Raw genomic sequence first — 18720 nt, forward strand, 5'->3', positions numbered from 1 at the left:
GGGCTTTGCTATTGGCCGGTCCGTACACCTCGTACACACGCAGCTCCGCTCCGTACACCTCGTACACACTGCTCCGCTCCGTACGCCCGTACACGCGCGGCTCAGCTCCGTACACCTCGTACACACGGCTCCGCTTCGTACGCCCCGTACACGCGCGGCTCAGCTCCGTACACCCCGTACACACACGACTCAGCTCCGTACGCCCCGTACACGCGCGGCTCAGCCCCGTACACGCGCGGCTCAGCCCCGTACACGCGCGGCTCAGCCCCGTACGCCCCGTACACGCGCGGCTCAGCTCCGTACGCCCCGTACACGCTCGGCTCAGCTCCGTACGCCCCGTACACGCTCGGCTCAGCTCCGTACGCCCCGTACATGCGCGGCTCCGCTCCGTACGCGCTGTACATGCGCGGCTCCGCTCCGTACACCTAGTACACGCGTGGCTCCGCTCCGTACACCTAGTACACGCGGCTCCGCTCCGTACACCTCGTACACGCACGGCTCCGCTCCGTACACCTCGTACACTCGCTGCTCCACTCCGTACACCTCGTACACGCGCGGCTCCGCTCCGTACACGCGGCTCCACTCCGTACACCTCGTACACATGCGGCTCCTCTACGTACACCTCGTACACACGCGGCTCCGCTCCGTACACCTCGTACACACGCGGCTCCGCTCCGTACACCTCGTACACACGCGGCTCCGCTCCGTACACCTCGTACACACGCTGCTCCGCTCCGTACACCTCGTACACGCGCGGCTCCGCTCCGTACACGCGGCTCCACTCCGTACACCTCGTACACACGCGGCTCCGCTACGTACACCTCGTACACACGCGGCTCCGCTCCGTACACCTCGTACACACGCGGCTCCGCTCCGTACACCTCGTACACACGCGGCTCCGCTCCGTACACCTCGTACACACGCGGCTCCGCTCCGTACACCTCGTACACACGCGTCTCTGCTCCGTACACCTCGTACACACGCGTCTCTGCTCCGTACACCTCGTACACACGGCCCTCTGCTCCGTACGCCTCGTACACGCGCGGCTCCGCTCCGTACGCCTCGCACACGTGCGGCTCCTCTCCGTATACCTCGTACACACACGGCTCCGCTCCGTATACCTCGTACACACACGGCTCCGCTCCGTACACCTCGTACACATGGCTCTGCTCCGTACACCTCGTACACACACAGCTCCGCTCCGTACACCTCGTACACATGGCTCTGCTCCGTACACCTCGTACACACGCGGCTCCGCTCCGTACACGCGCGGCTCAGCTCCGTACACCTCGTACACACGGCTCCGCTTCGTACGCCCCGTACACGCGCGGCTCAGCTCCGTACGCCCCGTACACGCGCGGTTCAGCCCCGTACGCCCGCGGCTCAGCCCCGTACACGCGCGGCTCAGCTCCGTACGCCCCGTACACACGCGGCTAGGCTCCGTACACGCGCGGCTCAGCTCCTTACGCCCCGTACACGCGCGGCTCAGCTCCGTACGCCCCGCACACGCGCGGCTCAGCTCCGTACGCTCCGCACACGCGCGGCTCAGCTCCGTACGCCCCGCACACGCGCGGTTCAGCTCCGTACGCCCCGCACACGCGCGGCTCAGCTCCGTACGTCCCGCACACGCGCGGCTCAGCTCCGTACACCCCGTACACGCGCGGCTCAGCTCCGTACACGCGCGGCTCCGCTCCGTACACCTAGTACACGCGTGGATCCGCTCCGTACCCTCGTACACGCACGGCTCCGCTCCGTACACCTCGTACACGCACGGCTCCGCTCCGTACACCTCGTACACTCGCGGCTCCGCTCCGTACACCTCGTACACTCGCGGCTCCGCTCCGTACACCTCGTACACTCGCGGCTCCGCTCCGTACACCTCGTACACGCGCGGCTCCTCTCCGTACACGCGGCTCCGCTCCGTACACCTCTTACACGCGCGGCTCCGCTCCGTACACCTCGTACACGCGCGGCTCCGCTCCGTACACCTCGTACATGCGTGGCTCCGCTCCGTACACGCGCGGCTCCGCTCCGTACACCTCGTACACGCGCGGCTCCGCTCCGTACACCTCGTACACGTGCGGCTCTGCACCGTACACCTCGTACACGCGCGGCTCTGCACCGTACACCTCGTACACGCTCGGCTCTGCACCGTACACCTCGTACACGCTCGGCTCTGCTCCGTACACCTCGTACACGTGCGGCTCTGCACCGTACACCTCGTACACGTGCGGCTCTGCACCGTACACCTCGTACACGTGCGGCTCTGCACCGTACGCCTCGTACACGCGCGGCTCTGCACCGTACGCCTCGTACACGCTCGGCTCTGCTCCGTACGCCTCGTACACGCGCGGCTCTGCTCCGTACGCCTCGTACACGCGCGGCTCTGCTCCGTACGCCTCGTACACGCGCGGCTCCGCTCCGTACGCCTCGTACACGCGCGGCTCCGCTCCGTACGCCTCGCACACACGCGGCTCCGCTCCGTACACTTCGTACACACGCGGCTCCGCTCCGTACACCTCATACACACGCGGCTCTGCTCCGTACACCTCGTACACACGCGGCTCTGCTCCGTACACCTCGTACACACACGGCTCTGCTCCGTACACCTCGTACACACGCGGCTCTGCTCCGTACACCTCGTACACACGCGGCTCTGCTCCGTACGCCTCGTACACACACGGCTCTGCTCCGTACACCTCGTACACACGCGGCTCTGCTCCGTACACCTCGTACACACGCGGCTCTGCTACATCCACACTGTAAACCCCTCCTGACCCCACACATAAACTTCAGCTCATCCAGCACCATGACAACCAGCACAGCAGAGTCCTGCATCCACTGAGGCCCCTGATCATGTGACCCCTGACTCCTCCCCTCCTGTGACGTCATAACAGCTCCTGTGCGCACAGAGCAGCCATATATGTGGTGGCGGCTCTGCAGGTGGAGGTATGTGGAGACCCCATTACTGGGCGCAGGGGGCATTAACCCCTTCTGCACGGAGACTCTTTTGGGGTCTTGTGTTGCCCCTTTATAAGAATCATAAGGTTTTTGTTCTGTTTCCTGTAATAGATACATACGACCCAACTATGGAGACAGGAAGGGAGGAAACGTATTGTTCTCATAGTACAGGACCCCTTTACTGCCCCCACAATGTAATGCCCCCATTATTTCCCCTTATGCAGGATGTATGATGCCCCCCACACAGTGTAATGCCCCTTAATACTGCATGATGCCCCCCACAGTGTAATGCCCCCCTTATGCAGGCTGTATGATGCCCCCACACAGTGTAATGCCCCCATTATGCCCCTTATGCAGGATGTATGATGCCCCCCACAGTGTAATGCCCCCATTATGCCCCTTATGCAGGATGTATGATGCCCCCATTATGCTCCTTATGCAGGATGTATGATGCCCCCACACAGTGTAATTCCCCCAATATGCCCCTTATGCATTGTGTATGATGCCCCCACAAAGTGTAATGCCCCCATTATGCCCCTTATGCAGGATGTATGATGCCCCCACACAGTGTAATGCCCCTTATGCAGGATGTACGATGCCCCCACACAGTGTAATGTATCCACAGTACTGCCTGAGGTCATACAGTTAGAATAGGTCCTGAGGTTTTACAGCTGGAATAATCCCTCTGGAATTGATTTTACCTTTGCCTGCTCCCCTATATGTATACCCTCGAGCATGTATATGACGCGCCCCCTGGGTCGTGGGGTACTCGGTGCCCGGCCGGTCGTTGCTAGGGGAGATGTCACAGTGGCGGTGACCCGGTCCGTGACCCAGGGCGGTCAATAAAAAGGTGATAATTTACAGGGGATTTATAGTTTTTATATAAATGTTCATGACGCCACCTGTGGTATGCGGCTAAAGGGAGCCGCCGCTGCGGAGCAGGTCCTCTGGAGCTGTTGTTAATGCAGCAGAGTTGGTTTAGCTCTCCACAGGTAGACCTTAGCTCCAGGGCTGTGCTGAGATGTTATAGATGTTGCAATTGTGGTGTGGTGTAGTGCAGGGGGTGATGGCGCAGCAATTATTTCTCAGAGACAGCGGGTGCAGTCTTCAGGGTTTACTCACAGTTGTTAAGTTCCTCAGGTTACACTTTCCAGATTACAACCACCCACGTCGTGCTGCGTTCACCGGACAGGGGTTCAGCAATCCCTCAGGTATTTCAAGAGTGCCTGACAGGACCCCGTTCTATATGTCCTTCTCAGCCGTCTTCCTGCGCTGGTGTGTGACCCACTACTCGGTAGCGTCAGCCCTCCCTGGGAAAAGGTGTACTCGGACGGCAGGCCGGTGTTTGTAGGGGTGGATGCAGTCGCGGCCTTGGCCCGGTCCGTGCCCAGGGCGCACACATTAAAAATATGGGCTTTAGTGGAAGAGTGGTTATTTGTCGACTACGCCACCTGTGGTTTCTGGTGAGGACCACCAGCGCTGCAGCAGTCCTCTAAGGCCGGTGTTTTGGCAGCCAGGATGTTATAGCTCCCCGCAGGTGGAGCTAGGCCTCAGGGCAGGGTAGAAGAAGTGCAGTGCAGAGGAATGGTGGTCACGGTGCCGCGCAGAAATGAGAGAGAAGAGGCGGTGTATGAAGTCATCCAGGTTTTTACTCACGGTAGACTTGTTTTCAGCCACAAAGCTTCTCTTTGTTCCTCACGGCATACTGCGGCCACCAGGATGGGGTTCAGCACACTCCGGGTAGCTCGGCTGCACCAGACAAGAACCCTGCACCGGAATGTTCCTCTCTCCTACCGTACTAGAACCGCCTCGTGCCCCATTAAAGTCCCGTACAGGTACTGCAATGTCCGTTGAAGGTGACTTCTAGCACTCGGACCGCCTAAGTCCTTTATTGGTGACTGGAGTGTAAACATGGCTCAAGGCTGGGGTCCCTCTGGATAGACGCAGATTAAAGGAATACAGGTGGTGACTCCGCTCCGTCCGTATTCCCCCTGGGATCCACTTCAGCCTCCGGACTTTTCTGACAGAGACATGGAGTACAAAGTCAGATAATCGGGGACCGGTACCCCCTTTTACGGCAGGAGTCTCTCTGACCCAGTCAGAACAAGGGTAGCCGGTGGCGACTCCGCTTCGTCAGCACCCGTTGAGATCCTTTTGCCTGCGGAGCTTTTCTCCTCTGCTCCCCTCCTAGGCCCTCTTACTTGGACAGAGCTTGCTGTAACTCAATTCTGCCCAAGTCCCCAATCTCAAGGCCTGAGACCGGGCATCGCAGCCTCCTGAGGCATCTGCAGCTTGTACTGTCTGGCTCCTCCAGGGAACTGCGACCAAAGACCCTATATTAAAGATGGACTCCATATTTATATGGATCCATTGGTGTAACCATAAAGTGCTTCCTCCATCCTCACTAAGATTCCCCCTACTTTTGGTTCCCCCCCATACTCCTCCATTCACGACCGGGGCAGCACATTGTGCTCTAAACCCCCTTCAGAATGGGAGTGTGTAGTGTTGGATGTGTGGTGGGGTCCGGTGTGGTGCTCCATCCTTACCTCGGAGAGGAAGTACCACACCTCTTTCCATGAGGTGCAGTACACCTGTGGCGACTGAACCCTCAGGGGAGCCACACTGGCGCTCACCCTCCTTGCCCTGAGCCTCGCCAAACAATGTCCCAAGCCGGTATCCTCGGATCTTTCTGGGCAACCTGGAGTTCCCTGGATCCTATGTGGTTACCTTTTTGGCGACTTGAGTGCGGATGTGGCAACTGCACCCTGAAAGTACAGAAGCCTTCAGTTTCTAGTTGAACTTTGTAATTGTCACTAGTTAGGGGCTGGTCCCCTCTGCGGCTCAATCCCTCCACCTCCTGGCAGATTCGGGCATACGGGTGGCCTCCAGCACTGCCCGTACCCCTGGGATCCCTTCCTCGTTCCTGGAGCCTTCCTCCGGCTCCTCTCCTACTCAGTCTGTCCTGGGCCTCTCTCTAGGCCCTCCTCCTGAGCCGAGCACCTGCAGAGCTCCTGCTCCCAACTCTTCCTCTCAGACTGCTCTGACTGACTGACCTGTCCTTTCAAGATGGCTTCACTCTATATACTGTCCTAACAAGTGCTCATCTGAACTTCTTCTTCCACCCACACCCACTATATGGTTCCCCCTACTTTGGTCCCCCCCCACTCCAGCCAGGGACAGGGCTCAGCAGGATGCGCGATGCATCTTGCCCCTCCTGCTGGTCTGGAGTAGTGTAGTGTTGGATGCAAGTGTTTGGGTCCTGGGCAGCACTCTATCCTTACCTGAGAGTGAGATACCACACCTCTGGGTGAGATGCAGTACCTCTGTGGCAACTGAACTCGCAGGGGCGCCACATATACATCCATGTAGTGGAGCAGGCCTTACTAGATATCGAGGCTTTGTACAGTAATATACCGCATGAGGATGGTATCAGAGGAGTAAGACATTTATTGAAATCGAGATCAATGGAGTGTAGCAGACATAATGACTTCATGGAGAATCTTCTAAAATTCACTCTTACTCATTACATATTGCTTTTTGACAGGAAGTACTTCCACAAGCTCAGGGGTACTGCTAACCTATTCCTGGGCTAGTGGGAGGAATCCACAATATTCAGGAATGATAATAAGTGATGACATCCATATATTGGGGTATGATACAAATATATTGACTACATTTTTATCATCTGGTCAGGGACGAGTGAACAATGTTTTGAATTTGTCAGGGAACTCAATATCCATAGAGTGGGCCTGAGATTTATATCAGAGTTTAATTATTACCAGTTGCCGTTCTTGGATGTACTAATCAAGAAAGATTGGGATGGGACCCTAAGAACACACATCTACCATAAACCTTCAAGCACTAATAAACTATTGAAGTGGGATAACCACTAACCCATCTCCATCAAAAGAGGAATACCCAGGGGCCAATTTTTATGGTTGAGAGGGTACTGCTCTAATGTCACAGATTTTAATATACAGGCAATAGACCTGAACATCAGATTCAGGGAAAAAGGGTACTCATGGAACATTTTGGATTTCACGTCGTTTGCAGAAAAATGGGAGAGCCAAACGCTCCTCCATACCAATCCATGAGACCAAGAAAAATATTGGACTACACGAGTAAGAAAAACTTATGACAGAGTGACTGTATCTTTCATATCCTCAGAAAACACTGGGATATACTTGTGACTATCCCGGACCTGAGGGTGCTGTGGGATCTATTCCTACAATAACTTTCAGAAAGGGTTGGTCCATTAGGGACCATTTAGTGCATAATTTCTATAAAAAACCTGCACCCAAGGGGACTTGGCTAGATAGAGGAATCTGCGGTTTCTTTAGATTTGAACGACATTGTACATGTAATTGGATGAGACCATGTAAATGTTTCTTGAGCTCCTCCATGGTTGAAATCTTTTTTCCAGTGGGATTATTCCAACTGTAAAACCTCAGGACTAGTATATATGGTCACATGCACCTGCCCCCTAGATTATGTAGGCAAGATCAAGAGGGAGTCTAGGAGGAGGGTGGGGGGCATTTGGGTGATATATGCCATGGTTGGGAAACCCCATTAGCGAGAGACATGAACAGTGTACATTGCGGTGAAACCGGAGACATCTCCTTTTGTATCATTGTGGTTGTTAAACCCAATGTGAGAGGAGAAGATCACAATAGATGTATCCTCAAAAAAGAAAGTGAGTGGATTGTTAGGGGCCAGTGAATCCAGTCTAAGGGACTCAATGAGAAAATTTCCTATGCCTGTTTAGTGTGAATACAGACCCATTCTGGATTATATTTTTGGATTGTATACTCTACCCATTGCTATTGGTTCCCTGTGAATGGGGTTTACATATTGTTGTACTTCATCGAGATATCTGAGCTTCTATATCTGAATTATTACTTATCAATTATATTCCACTTATACTATTTCATAATTAACAAGTGTGGTGATCCTTGTGTATCTCTAATTGTGCAATAGAGGGGAAATTTGACCATTTAGGAATATACTGAGGGCCATCATCCCATATTTTTTGTAGTGATAAAGTGGATCTACATGCTTATTGCATGATGGGAGAATGTGCAATACTTGTTTTTAGTTTCCCATGACGCTGATCTCAGAGATAGAAAAATCCTATGTTGGTGGAATGCAATCCAAAACCATTATGCTCTCTGGTGTGGAACGCATGCTTCCGAGACTGTGATGCACTCCGGCATGGAACGCACATATCCGGGCACTTTTGTGCTTTCTGCCCTCCCGTTGTTTTGTGCTGAATTGTGGGGAATACTTGAGAATTTATTTTTGTTCTGTCTTTAGTTGATCCCACTGATACATCAGATTAGTCCTCAGAGAATTATAATTAGAGGAACCCATGGACACATTAGGATATGTGAAGCTGACCTCCGCTCTCCTCTATTTCCTTAGAATTTGTTGTGTGACCTGTATTTCAAAACAGTAGCTCTTGGTTTGTTTCATTTCCATGTGTAAATTGAATTTGACTCGTAGTCTTTGATATCTCTTTCAAACTTAGTTTTTTTGATGTCTGAGATCCATCCTCCAGACTTTGTAAATTCTTTTGCATATTTTGTTTGAGTTTTGTATCCATAAAGGCTTCTACACTGGGCGGAAAACTTTCACCTAGTTATTTTCAAGAAACAAATATCAAACGCAATGTGACTTGGTTATCCTATAAGTTTTTTTTTTTAAATGTGGACATACACCCTGTAAAACATGCAACTATGTTTATAAAACCGACACATTTGAAGAAAACCTAACGGGACAACAATTTGCAATACACAATTTCATAAATTGTAACACTATAGGGGTCATCTATTTAATAGTGTATAGAGAGTTAACTACAATATGTGGGATACACGTCAGGTCCGCAAAAAACTATATTAGCAGACAATTATCCGACGCCATCAATCCCACAACATTAAACGTGTCTGTGGTTTCAAGACACTTTTTTCACAAAAACATAACGCGGGTGCTCGAGTTCAACCTATTGCGGATCGGATAGACAGATTGCTGGGTGGAGCTGGGGAAAACCCACTGTTCATGGTACACATTGGTACTAATGACAAAGTTAGAGGGAGGTGGAAGGTCCTTAAAAATGAGTACAGGGAAGCTGAAGACCAGGACCTCAAAGGTGGTGTTTACACAAATACTGCCGGTGCCACCTGCGTCACTAGAAACACGTCGGGAGCTTAGAGAGATAAATCAGTGGCTTAGAAATTAGTGCAGGAAGGAAGGGTTTGGGATCATGGAGAACTGTGCCGATTTCGCGGTTGGCTACAGGCTCTACGGTAGGGATGGGTTGCATCTCAATAGGGGAAGGTGCAGCTTTGCTGGGGGAAAAAATGGTCAGACGGATGGGGGAGCTTTTAAACTAAGGTCTGGGGGGAGGGTAGTCATGCTTATAAGGGGTTAGATAGACTAGACAGAGTGGGAGAGTAGGGGCTATGGAGGATCTAGGGGGAGCTGGGATAAGCAAGGAAAGTAAGGAGTTGAGTAGGAGTAGGAAATTTGCTAATTGTATTAAATGTCTACTAGCAAATGCAAGAAGTCTTGCAAACAAAATGGCTGAACTGGAGACTCTTATGTCGGTCAGAGAATACGATGTGGTGGGTATTACAGAAACCTGGCTGGATGAAAGCCATGACTGGGTGACAAATATAGAGGGATACACTACATTTAGAAAGGACAAGAAAGAGAAAAAAGGTGGAGGTCTGTGTATTTTCGTAAGATCCAACTTAAAATCTGTGCTCAATGACAACATTGGTGGGAGCTGCGACAATGTAGAGTCAATTTGGGTAAATGTACATGGGGATGGCAATAATGGAAAGCTGCTAAGAGGAGTTTGTTACAAGCCTCCTAATATAGCTGAACTTCTAGAGGACGAAATGTTGGAACAAATTAAAAATGCAGCAAATAATAATAGGGTCCTTATTATGGGGGATTTTAACTATCCAGATTTTCATTGGGATATAGAATCTTTTGTGCTAAAAGCTGCAAATTCTTATCCACAGTTCAGAACAATTACTTCTCTCAGTTGGTAGATGAACCAACCAGGGGAGGTAATCTGCTGGATCTGGTGCTGTCAAATAGATCAGATACAATTTCAGATCTAGAGGTCTGGGAGCATTTGGGAAACAGCGACCATAATATGATAAGTTTCAATGTAATATTTAATAGAACATTTCAAAATGAAAATGCTAAAACCTGGAACTTTAGGAAAGCTGATTTCAACAAATTAAGGGAAGAACTTAATTGTGTAGACTGGGACCATATCATGGTAACTGGGAATACCAAATGTAAATGGGTCATGTTTAAGGAAATACTACTAGATTCCTGTAGAAAATTTATACCCTGGAATAAAAAGGAACCAGGAATAAAAAGAAACCATTATGGATAAATAAGACAGTACAAAGTTTAATAAGACAAAAACAAAGGGCATTCAAAATCTTGAAGGCCGAGAATACAGAAATAGCATTTCAGTAGTATAAAGACCTAAATAAGAAATGTAAAAAGAAATCAACCTAGAAAAATTATCTACAGAGAAACAAATTGACAGAGACATTAAATTCCCCAAAATTTTATGGATGCATCAATGCCAAAAAGAGTAAATCAGATGGTATTGGCCCCTTAAAAGACAATAATAACAAGATAATTATAGAGGACAAAGAAAAGGCTGAGATATTAAGCAGACACTTTTCATACGTGTTCACCAACAAACAGTCTGTTTCAGGGTTCTTTCAAGAGGGCAAAAATCAAAGTTCACCTCCTAATATAACTAGTTTAACACAAAAAGAAGTACGCCTGCGTCTGAGCAAATTAAACATTGTCAAATCCCCTGGACCAGATGGTATTCATCCACGGATACTGAGGGAATTGAGCTCAGTAATTGACAAACCGCTGCATCTCTTATTCTTAGACACTCTTGTAACAGGGGTAGTGCCACAGGATTGGAGGATAGCAAATGTACCGATATTTAAGAAAGGTAAGAAGGTGGATCCAGGTAACTACCGTCCAGTAAGTCTGACATCAGTAGTGTGCATAGTTTTTGAGGGCATCATAAGAGATGACCTGCAGAGATATATTGCAGAGAATAATATAATAAATGATAATCAGCACGGATTCATGAAAAATAGGTCGTGTCTAACCAACATGTTGGGGTTCTATGAGGGGATAAGTGCAAATCTAGATGTTGGTAATGTGGCTGATGTGATTTACCTGGACTTTGCAAAGGCATTTGATACTGTACCACATAGCAGCCTTATACTGAAGCTACAGAAGCAATGACTTGGGGGAACTATATGTAGATGGGTAAGGAATTGGCTAAATGATAGGAAACAAAGAGTCGTCATAAATGGTACATTCTCTAAATAGGACATAGTCAGCAGTGGGGTGCTACAGGGATCTGTGCTAGGACCAATTCTTTTTAACCTCTTTATTAATGACCTTGGGAATGGGATTGTAAGTAAAGTGCCAGTTTTTGCTGACGATACCAAACTATGTAGGATATTAAAATCTGATCTTGACATTACGATATTGCAGAACGATCTGGATAAGATGACTGAATGGGCAAACACTTGGCAGATTAAGTTTAATGTAGATAAATGTAGAGTAATGCACATAAGATGGAGTAATCCTATTGCTGCATATACATTAAGTGGGAGTATACTCAGGACTACAGAACAGGAGAAGGATTTGGGTATTCTGGTTACAAATAAGCTGAGAAGCAGTGCTCAATGTCAAGCAGCAAAATCAAACAAGATTTTAGGGTGTATAAAAAGAGAAATAAAATCCTGCAATCCCAACGTATTGTTACCCCTTTATAAATCACTGGTGAGGCCACATCTGGAATATGGGATCCAGTTTTGGGCTCCACATTTTAAAAAGGATATTCAGAAGTTAGAGTCAGTTCAAAGGCGGGCAACTAGATTATTATATAGAATGGTAGACCTCTCATATGATAAGAGGTTGAAAAAGTTGAGCTTGTTTAGCTTAGAAAAACGACGCCTCAGAGGGGATCTCATCTACATGTATAGATATATGTGTGGTCAATACAAAGGTCTAGCACATGACTTATTCCTTCCAAAGACTATACTAAGGACCAGGGGGCAATCATTACGGGTGAAAGAAAGGTGATTCCGGCACCTAAACAGGAAATGATTCTTTGCAGTAAGAGCAGTTGGGCTGTGGAATTCCCTACTACAGTAGGTAGTAATGGCAGACACTATATCAGCTTTCAAAAAAGGGCTGAATGATTTCCTTGACACAGGTAACATTGTGGGTTACAGTTAAATTATACAAAATGTTACACCTATAGTAGTACATTTGATCCAGGGTTCTTGTACTGATCGCTTTTTCTCGGGGTCAAGAAGGATGCAAATTGTCTGAATGTGTCCTGGGGTTTTTGCCTTCTTCTGGATCAACAGATTTAAGTACAGGGATTTTAGTAATACCATATGAGTAATACAAAAAGTAAAACTAATTAAAAAATTATAAACTGGCTCATTTGTAACTGTAATAGTGCAATAATAATAAAAATGGTAATACATTTGTGAGGCCTGGTTCCAGTAAGTTAGTTTAGTGTTAGCGTAGGGAGTACAATTGGGGGAGAAAGGTTGAACTTGATGGACCTAGGTCTTTATTCAACCTACGTTACTATGTTACTATGTATAAAGGGGATATCGTATCCTTCAGATTTTAGGAATAGAAAAGGCTTATAAACCATTAAAAGGCAGAGATATGAAAAGAAAAATGTTAAATAGAGAGTCACATTGGATTTTTAAATTACAAACTAGAGCCCCACAGGGAATGAACATCAGACAGGATTTAATATTACAGTGCAATTAATTGTATTTGTTTTTGATTTTCAGTGATTTTATTGAATATCTCATGCATGAGTTGTATTTGTGTATTATTGTGATGCTGAGTCACTTTTCACAGCCAAGCTATGAGACAGAATAGCCGAGGAGTCCGGAGTTAAAAGCCAGGAGGGTACGTCATAAACAGAAGGAAGAGGCAAAGGCTTAGTCAGGTGACGTTATGTTGGTCAGAATACCAGGAGGATAGCGGATCAGAGCAGAAGGGGTTAAACAGACGGATGGTCAGAACAAGGTCCAAGGTCAGGCAACAGAATATCAATACACAGAACACTTAGGCACAGAGAAACAAACCTCACACTAGCTGAATGTACGTCTGGCAGAGGTCAGGGAGAAACAGCTAGTTATGTAGCCTGGCAGTCACCTGGAATGATGAACACCTGGAGATAGCCAGTGCCACCCAGTCTCAGATTGGACAGCCGAGCAGGCAATCATCACACTGACAGCTTCAGCACGCCCCTATACCAGATTGGACCACCGAGTTGTCAAAGTAACGACAGCTCCAGCATGCCCCCGTACAAGATTGGATGGCTGAGTTGTCAGTAACTGTATCCCAGACACAGTGAGGGGTGGAACCTTGACTGTACCCCCTCTTCTAAGGGAGCCCGCCGGACCCCAAGGCTTCCCAGGAAACTTTAGATGGAAGGCCCTGACTAACTGATCGGCCTTCACATCTCAAGCAGGGACCTAGGATCTCTCCTCTGGTCCGTATCCCCTCCAGTGGCTGAGGTATTGGAGGGAGTGACAAAGGAACAAAATGAGCTTGTTTGCTGAATCGGTCAACTACCACCCAGATAGCAATTTTCCCACCAGACAGAGGCAAATCCATGATGAAATCCATGGACAAATGAGTCCATGGCCTTTCTAGAATTGGCAGTGGAGCCAATTCCCCGGACGGCCGGATGTGACTGACTTTAGCGCGTGCGCAGGCATCACAAGCAGGTACAAAATCTTTGATATCATTATGCATGGACAGCCACCAAAAAAGTCTGGTAATGACTTTCCATGTAGCAGTAACCCCAGGATGACCATTTAAGACGGAATCATGAAATTCTTGTAACACACACAATCTTAGGTACACAGGCACAAATGATTTAGATCCTGGAGTGTCCGGAGAAGCCAATGACTGGGCGTTATGGATCTCCTTTTCCAATTCTGAGGTTACCATAGAAACCACAATACCCTGAGGAATAATGGAGGATGGAGGTTCTGGAGGAGAAACTGAATCGAGACTACAAGATAATGCGTCAGCTTTCTTAGACCCTGGTCTGAATGTAATGCCTCTGTGGGAGTTTATCTTTTAGCTGATTCAATGTAAGCTAGATTCTTCTGATCAGTGACCACAGTAACTGGATGAACCGCTCCTCCAAAAAATGCCTCCATTCCTCAAAGGCTAATTTTACAGAAAGTAACTCACGATTCCCAACATCATAACTTCTTTCTGCCGAAAATTATTTAGACAAAAAAGCCCATGGACGCAAGTTAGTCAGAGTTTTGGACCCCTGCGACAAAACCGCCCCCACTCCGACCTCCGAAGCATCCACCTCTACAATGGATGGCTCTTTGAGATCCGGTTAGATCAGAATGGGAAGTGGCATGAAACACTCTTTTCATTTTTCAAAAGCCCTGATAGCACTCTGTGACCACACCTTGAGATTTGCCCCCTTACGTGTAAGGTCAGTAAGAGGTTATACAATCTGAGAAAACCTCTTGATAAATTTCCTATAATAGTTGGCAAATCCCACAAAATGCTCCAAAGGCTTGAGATCACGAAGCTGAACCCAGTCAATTATGGCCTGTACCATCCAAGGGTCCATCTTAAACCCTTCTGCTGACAAGATGAACCCCAAGAATGAAATTTCCTGAACAGAACAAACACATTTCTCTAATTTAGCACACAAAGAGTGCTCACTTAATCTTTGTAACACAACACGGACATGTGCATTTAATAACCCAAATGGCATGACAAGTAGTGTTGAGCGAATTTGTTTGGCATTTAAAATTTGTGTTTGTGTGCAGGGTTCCGACTTTTTCGCGCCAAAAAATCAGCTACGAAATGCTGAACAAATTCGCTGAACACTAATGACAAGGTTTTCAAACAGACGCTCAGACGTTAAAAATGCTGTTTTCCACTTATCACCCTCCCGGATGTGTATCAAATTGTAGGCCCCTCTAAGATCAAGTTTAGAGAACACCATAGCTCCCAGAAGCTGACTATATAGGTTGTGGATGAGTGGAAGTGGGTACGTATTTTTAACCATGATTTTGTTGAGTTCTCGGAAATCGAGGCAAGGATGGAGACCCCCATCTTTCTTTTTTTACGAAGAAAAAAACGGCAGCTACAGGAGAGGAGGAAGGACGGATATGACCCTTCTGTAAACTTTTGTTAGCATATTCTTGCCCATTCAGGCCCAGACAAATTGTAAAGGAGAGCTTTAGGCAATTTGGCACAAGGAATAAGATCAATAGCACAATCATAAGGATGATGGGGAGGTAGTATCTTCGCCTCTTTCTCCAAGAACACATCTCCAAAGTCCTTCAGGTACCTCGGCAGATCCTTCAGACTAGCGGAGTATATTTGTTCAGTTTTTAGACATTTCTTGCAACAATTAGGGCCTCATTTAACAATCTCCCTCTGACACCAATCAATAACAGGATTGTGAATCTGCAACCATGGAAACCCTAGTACCAACCCAACAGGTAAATTATCCAACACAAAACATGAGAAGGATTCAAAGTGGAGTGCTTCCACTTGAAGCATGAAATCCACTGTTACCTTCTTGATTAAATTCCTAGATAATGGTGTCTTGTCAAGGGTGAAGAGTTGCATGAGTTTTTCTAAACAAACTGTGCCTAACCCTAACTTCAGAACCAGTCCCAAATCAATAAAGTTAGCAACAGACCCACAGTCAATGAAAACCAATGTTGATAACACCTGTTTCTAAAAGTATAACACTGTATTTATCAGTACTTTAGAAGAAAAAGGTTCCTGGGAGTCTGGGTGACCTCCTTGGCCATCACTCAGACGTTCTCCCGATGGTTTGCTAGCTTGAGGGCAAGTAGGGCAATTCTTGATAAAATGTCCAGAGAGACCACAGTACAGGCAGAGTCCGAGATCTTATCTACGTCTACAACACAAAGACTGGCAACTTTAATCTCCAATGGCTCCACCTCCGGTAAATGGACCTGCTCCGGTGAAATATAATGGGCAGCTTGTTGTTCCTCACATCTCTCATGGATTCTACAGTCCATTTGTATGGCCTGGGTAATGGCCTCTGCCAGGGAACAAGGAACTTCATGGAGGATCAGGGCATCCTTAAGGGTTTTGGAAAGGCCTTTGTGGAACTGGCACCTGAGAGCTGCATCGTTCCACAGAACTGCAGTGGACCATGGCCGGAACTCAGTACAGTAGTCCTCAGCTGCACGACCCCCTTGAGCCAGGTTCATGATCTTAGCTTCAGCGACCTGGATCCTGTTGGGTTCATCATATACCAGTCCTAAACTGTCAAAGAAGGCGTCAACAGAAAACCGTTCTGGGGCTTGTGGGGACAAGGAAAATGCCCAAGTCTGAGGGCACCCTTGCAGAAGGGACATGATTATTCCCACCTGCTGCAACTCCTCTCCTGACGATCCTACAGCTCTCCCTGAAGACCCTAAGCTGGTCTTTTTCTCCAGAAAATTTATCAGGGAGGTCTAATACAGATTCGGGAGAGACCAACTATACATCAGAGGGTACTAACGTCACTGTCACTGCCGGCAGTGGAGGGTTATCCGAGATTTTCATTAGATTAGTTATCTGACCCTGCAACTGACATTGTGATGACTCCAGACTCTGGCATTTCTTAGCCAGATCCTGAATCATCAGCTTCAAATTCGCCATATGGTCACAGAGCGTGTGAACAGTCTCCATACAGATGAAAAAGAAAAACGTATTGGCCAGACGTAATGTGACGCTGAGCCAAGTTGTGAGACAGAATAGTCTAGGGGTCCAGAGTAAAAAAACAGGAGGGTACATCATAAACAGAGGGAAGAGACAAAGGCATAGTCAGATAACGTTACGTTGGTCAGAATGCCAGGATAGCGGATCAGAGCAGGAGGGGTTAAACAGATGGATGGGCAGAACAAGGTCCAAGGTCAGGCAACAGAATATCAATACACAGAACACTTAGGCACAGAGAAACAAACCTCACACTAGCTGAATGTACGTCTGGCAGAGGTCAGGGAGAAACAGCTCAGTTATGTAGCCTGGCAGTCACCTGGAATGATAAACACCAGGAGATAGCCAGTGCCACCCAGTCTCAGATTGGACAGCCGAGCAGGCAATCAACACACTGACAGCTTCAGCACGCCCCTGTACCAGATTGGACCACCGAGCTGTCAATCAAAGTACCGACAGCTCCAGCATGCCCCTGTACAAGATTGGACAGCTGAGCTGTCAGTAACTGCATCCCAGACACAGTGAGGGGTGGAACTGTGACAATTATCATTTTCTTCCATACAGTACAGGGTCAAATTGTCTGAGAAGTACTCAGAAATCAGTGGACACCCAGGAAAGGGAATGATATAAAAGTATCACAAAGACTCACATGTTGTAAATCAGGAATAAGCATTGGTTTCCTATGTGGGCACTTGGTGGTATGCCATCACAACAGTTTTTATGAATTTACAATAAATGTGAGGTTTTAACAATATAGACAATGCTGGAGAATCCATCTCTCCTCCTTTCTCTACTTGAAATGTCCCTGACCAGGGCGGCTCCATGCGGTGATCTTCAGACAAGGTGCATTGAATAAACAGTGAGCTGACCTCCCTCTCCATTTTCCCATTATATGCATGTTTTCCCTATAGTGACGAATATTTATTTTTGCTAAAACTATGATATTTTCACTTTAAAACTTTTATTAAACCTTTTTTATAAACTTTTTTTTAAACAACTCCCATTAGTGCGATCATACAACATACAAACCTTTGATTGCTCAGATGATGCACTGTACTACTGTAGTGCCGTGTATTATCACTGCCTGTCAGTGTAATACTAACTGCCCCATACACATGAGATAAGTGTTGGCTGAACGGTCATTTGGCAGACGGCTATCTCTCCCGACTCCCCCATACATACAAATATTCCAGCTTTCCTGTGGTCTGTATGACTGACTGCATTTGTAGGGAGGCCCCCAAATTCATTATATAGTCGACCAAAACCCCCAAAATCAGTGCTTTCATTCAACTTTTGTCTAATATTTAAGGGTGGCGTTAAAAGGTAACTTATTGGATGCTGCCTCTGGCCCGGCCTAATAATTGCAGGCCCAGAAACCATTATTAAGCACTATTGAGCATTTGGGAAAGAAGGGGCATTGGGCCGAACTCTGTCACACCTTCTTAGATGGCATGTTTGCTTTTTGCAGGAGCAAGTGGTTAAGCTGCCAGGGATTTTGTTGCAGCCGCATCTGTGCCATCCCTGCGGTGTACATCTATGTTCTGGTGCCCAAAAGCGTTCATGTAAAAATAAAAACCAAAAACAAATGTTTAACGTGTTAAAAAATAAAAAATGTGTCTTCTGCTTTTTGCATGTTTTTTCTTTTTACAAGAATTGTTGGTGACAATTTTATTTTAAAACATTTTAATATCTGCTTTTTTTTTTTTTTTCTTCTTGTAATATTGGAAAGCCTAAGGCCAGAAATAAACCCCATAATACACTGTACACGTAGACTTTGGTATCAAATAATTACTGTCCGCGGTGTTTGTGCAATCAAAACAAATTTTATAAAAACCTCAAACTTCTGTGTGTGAATCAGACATGAGCTGTAACTTGATAGCAGATTACAGTCTGGGGAAGACAGGAAACATTCATACAGACAGCCGGTGGTGATGT

The 18720-nt window shown here is 47.4% G+C and overlaps 2 protein-coding genes across 2 annotated transcripts in view; both read left to right on the plus strand.

Moving 5' to 3' along the window:
• LOC141178587 (uncharacterized) overlaps positions 1-18720 on the plus strand; it is a 648943-nt gene that overhangs the window by 118683 nt on the left and 511540 nt on the right. The gene's annotated exons all lie outside the window — the stretch shown is intronic.
• LOC141178581 (uncharacterized) overlaps positions 2891-18720 on the plus strand; it is a 31298-nt gene continuing 15468 nt past the window's right edge. Inside the window, exon 1 of the mRNA XM_073660457.1 lies at positions 2891-2949. The gene's annotated coding sequence lies outside the window, so the exon portion shown is untranslated. The remainder of the gene's footprint in view (positions 2950-18720) is intronic.

Source organism: Phyllobates terribilis, unplaced genomic scaffold, assembly GCF_046119375.1.
Source record: "Phyllobates terribilis strain yellow unplaced genomic scaffold, ASM4611937v1 Scaffold_29__1_contigs__length_15306474, whole genome shotgun sequence".
NCBI classification, from domain to species: Eukaryota; Metazoa; Chordata; class Amphibia; order Anura; family Dendrobatidae; genus Phyllobates; species Phyllobates terribilis.